Genomic DNA, 5,000 nt, shown 5'->3' on the forward strand with positions numbered 1-5,000 from the left:
TCACAGGCCAATCGTGTGTCTCACATCGTGTAGTGTACATGGGGTAACGACAAGCGATTTCACCTCACGATCATGCAATCGTAGGGTCGCAAGAAAATCTAAATTGTTTGAAATCCTGGTTGTACCAGATACGAAGCAGTGCTACGACCCGATTTGACACTACTCGTGCACAAATTAATAGGGCCGTGCGATTCACTCTTGAGCGCAACCTCATCAGGTGTGCATGTTCCTTCCACTGCAGACCTGGGAAACATGCCTGTCGTGCTGCACGGTGGGAGCATTCGGCTCACATCCGACTGTCGGCTCGTATAGTGTGAGGACGTAAGTCGTGACGTGAACTTTTAAATTGTGAAATTCCCTTGTGCAGTGTGAGCATGAGCTTAATACCCACGAGTGAAAATATTGCACAGTGTATGCCCGCCTTTAGGTAACATGCTGACTTGAACCATCTATCTTGTTTGTGCATCACGACTTTTCAAGTTAATGTGTGTTGAACAACACCCTGTAACGGGTTTGGTTTAGGGGCAGTTTTGGTCTGGGCACAATTTCGTCACAATTTCACCATTTCCCTTGCTCATTTCGCTGTTCTTGGCAAAAGTAAAGAAGCAGAATGTTGCTTTACTGACAGGTTAGGGTTAAGCATGGTTTTGGTCAGGGCACAGCAGAGCATTTTTGCATTTAACAACAAAAAAAAGATGGAAAAAACGGCAAACCTGCTCACGTGACAAAAGTGTTTTCTCGCGGCGTTGAGGACCACGACTTTACTTGCAAAGGTATTGCACCTCAACGCAAAATGCACAAGCATGAATTGAATACGTCTTTACATGATTCCAGTCTGCTCTCTGCGTTTCCTGACCTCACTCCTGTCCTCATTCCACCTTTCTCCTCTCTCTCTCATTCTGTCTCTCTTCTTTGTTACCGCTCGGCCTGTTTACAGAAGCAACATAAAAGGGAGAAGATGACGAAATTGCTGTAAATGATCATTTTTCTAAAGAATATCAACACAGAAGGAAATAAAGGTTTTTTGGGGAATATTTGTGGGCGTAAGTGAATGATGGATGCAATTAGCCTTTTTTGCACAATTATATCAAAGGAGTTTCGTTTTGAAGCGAAGCAGGTGTAATTGACTACTGTTTTTTTCCCCTAAAGATTTTGTTTTTGTTTTTGTATGACTTTATTGATGATAGGATAGTGTGAGAGGTGGACAGGAAGCAAATGGGGAGGGAGACGGAAAAAGGTCTGCAAATGACCAGGGCCGGAAATCGAACCCAGGTCGCCCACCTGGCAGGCAAGTGCCCTACCGGTTGGCCATGGCAAGGCCAACTACTGGTTTCAGTCACAGTTACATATAGAGTTGAAACTAGAAGTTTACACTGTGTATAAAGACAGTCTTAGGCTCGAGATTTTTCTCCCGGACAATTATTTTAGTTTGTGATAATATGCGTCTTAATGCCATATCAATAAGGACTCTGTCAAACAAGGCACAGACACTAGGGGCGTAGCCTGTTATGGCGCAATAGAATGGGTTCTCAGATCGAGGTTTCGAAACACAAACTCGGTTCATTAAACATTAATGTCAGACATTTGTATTTTCCCCAGCTGTTGCAATAGAACACATTTACAACGGATGTCGGGAGAACGAACTCGGAGCTACCGACAACCGAGTTTCAAAAGAGACATTAGTCCCACTAGTCCTAACACCCTGCCCCCTCAAAACAGAGGACCACCTAAATGGGACTCTGTAGACTCAAAATTAAATCATGAAACAATTTTCAAAATTCTACTGGCATGCAACTTGGCTGCCTTACACACACATGCCATTTTAGTTCCGTCCATAAAAGGTCAATAGGATTTAGATCAGGGATTTGTGATGGGCACTCCTAAACATTCACTTTATTTTCCTTTAGCCATTTTGCCTTTAGCCATTTGGAAGACCCATTTGCTGCTATAAAGTCTTGGAATATAGTCTTGCAATAAAGTCTTGGTAGATGCTTTGAGATGTTGCTTTAGTAGGCCTATTCAGTATTGCCTATATACTGATATTTCTTAATAATGCCATCTAGTTTGGAAAGTGCGCTAGTACCTCCTCAGCAAATCAACTAGAGATTGATAGTAACTGAGTTTTACCGAAATGAACATTGGTGCCAGAAATCAAAACCGAATAATAGTAATTAAAAATTTGGCTGAATACCGAAACCGAAACCGAATATTATAGTTCAGTTATCAAGTTAGGTTTTACATTATTTTTAGATCTACAAGACATGTTTTTCAAAGAAAATAAACGTTTATTTGAGTCTCCAAATGTTAGAGTAGAACTGAAATCTGAAATTAGTTTCGTTAATGCCCATTTTCAATTCCTTTTCTTTTTCTATTCTGCCGAATATTTGTTGCACCTCCAAAATCAACCATTCCTCTCTCCTCAGGAACTTCCTGCAAGGGCTTTACCTCAAATGGAGCTCCTGGTGCCTTTCTCAGCCTAGTTCTCCTTTCCTCTCGGCCTTATTGTCTTTCTCTCTTGTACTCCTTCCCCTCTCTCCTTCCTCTCTACCTCTCAATCTGTTTCACACAGGAGGGGTTGATTGTGCAACTTTCTTCCATCTTCACCCTTTCTTCACCCTATCTCCTCCTTTCCCCCTATTTTGCTCTCTCTCTCTTCTTCCACTGCCACTCTCTCCCCATGAGTCCCCGCGCCTTTCCTTTCTCCTTTCCTTCTCCTGTTTTCTCTTCCTTCATCTCTCCACCTTGCCTGCCCACTCTTTCTCCTCCTTTTATTGCCCTCCATCCTTTGTTCTCTTCCAGTCTTCCTTTCTTGCCCCTCTTTCACCTGGCAAATGCATCACTCCAGGAAGTTTATCCAAGGGCTTGGTCTCAGGTGGTGTACCTGCTGCCCATTTCACCCCACTCACTCTTCTCCTCCTCCACTCCACTCCTCTCTTCCCTTCTCCTTTGTACTCAATTCCTTTCCTCCCACTCTCCTCCTTCTGCCTCTTCACCCCTTTATCTGTTTTGTTTTTCATGTGGGTCTCCTACTATTCATACTGCAGTGCCCTTTTCATCCTTTTCTTTTATTTCTCCTTCTGTCTTATCCTCTTTCCTTCCTACCCATGCAGTTTCTTCAGCAATCTATCCATCTCAGTTGGAGATGTCACCCTCATTGTATTTTCCATCCTTTCCTCTTTTCTCCTCCTCCTCTCATCTGTGTATTCCCTCTTTTTTAAACAATTTCCATTTCCCTCCAACCTTTTCTCTTCTCTTTTCTTGCCCAATCCTCCTCCTCTCATCCCTCCTCTCCACCCCCACCTAGGGAAACTCAGGAGAAGTTCCTGGCAACCTGCAGCCACATCATTCTTTTAATCCGGCATCATTTCCTCCTCTACTCCCTTCTTCCCCATTTTCCTCTCCTGTGTGTGTAGTGAGGGCCCTGTGTGTCAGCGTGTGTGTGGTGGGGGCCCTGTGTGTCAGCGTGTGGTGAGGGCCCTGTGTGTCAGCATGTGTGGTGGGGCCCCTGTGTGTCAGTGTGTAGTGGGGGCCCTGTGTGTCAGTGTGTGTAGTGGGGGCCCTGTGTGTCAGCGTGTGGTGAGGGCCCTGTGTGTCAGAGTGTGTGTGGTGGGGGCCCTGTGTGTCAGCGTGTGTGATGCCCAGTCTGGCAGGGCCGGATTAACACACAGGCTAGATATGGCTGCAGCCTAGCGGGGGCCCCATCTGCTAGGGGGGCCCACAGGCTAGTTATGGCTGCAGCCTAGGGGGCCCCGGGCAATCTGGACTCCCCAACTTTACCCTTTCCTCCATTTTTCCATCTCGGGTGGTGTGGCGTGGTACAGTACCCTTTCTCTTGGTGTGTGTGTGTAGGCGCATATTGAAGTGTGTGTGTGTGTGCGTGTGTGTGTGTGTGTGTGTGTGTGTGTGTGTGTGTGTGTGTGTGTGTGTGTGTGTGTGTGTGTGTGTGTGTGTGTGTGTGTGTGTGTGTGTAGTATAACCAAATTAACTAAATTGTCATCTCCATAGTTTCCTTTGCTTCCTTTCCTCCATTTCTTCACCTTCACTCCAACCCCTTTCTCTCCCAAACAATTCTCTCCTCCCTTCCTTCCTTCCCTCTTCTTCCATCTCTCCTCCACCTTTCCACTCCTCCATCTCAGTTGTGGAGAGGAGAGATAGAGTACCCCTTCCACTTGCCGTGTGAAGATCCCCACCATGTCCCAAATGTGTTCTCCCAACCCTCTCTATTCCTCCCTGCAATCTGGCACCATTTCCCAATGTCAAGTGCTCTAGCCTTGGTATATTGGTATATAATGCTTGAAACACAGTGATTGAATAGTCTTTGGCGAACTCGGCGGAGTATCCAATCACTAGGCGTTTCATACACGACCAAGGCTAAAACGCTTGACATTGGGAAGTGGTCACAGATTGGAAAGTGGAAGAGAGAGAGTTAATCCTTTTGGTGTGGAATCTCTCCTCCACCTTTCCACTCTCTCCATCTCTCTATCTCAGGTGTGGTGGAGTGGAGAGGTGCAGTACCCCTTCATCTTGGCGCATGAAGATCCAGATTGGAGAGCGGTATGGAGAGAGTTAATCCTTTTGGGGCAGATGGGGGTGTGGAGATACGCGAAGATGCCCAGATTGAGATTAATTGACATGCAAGTGCAGGAGAATGGAAGTTTCAGTTCACTCATTAATTGGGATGGTGGCTCTCCATCATACAGTGTGTGTGTGTGTGTGTGTGTGTGTGTGTGTGTGTGTGTGTGTGTGTGTGTGTGTGTGTGTGTGTGTGTGTGTGTGTGTGTGTGTGTGTGCGCGTGTGTACATATCCATACATGAGGGTGTGTGTGTATGTGTGCGTGTGCGTGCACACTGTGTGTGTGTCTGCACGTATGAGTGGGTGTGCGTGTGAGCGTGTGTGTACTGTATGTGTGTACATGTCCATATGTGAGGGTGTGTGTGTATGTGTGCTTGTGCATTCACACTGTGTGTGTGTCTGCACGTATGAGTGCATGTGTGTGTGT

This window comes from Engraulis encrasicolus, chromosome 21 (genome assembly GCF_034702125.1).
Source record: "Engraulis encrasicolus isolate BLACKSEA-1 chromosome 21, IST_EnEncr_1.0, whole genome shotgun sequence".
In the NCBI taxonomy this organism is placed as follows: Eukaryota; Metazoa; Chordata; class Actinopteri; order Clupeiformes; family Engraulidae; genus Engraulis; species Engraulis encrasicolus.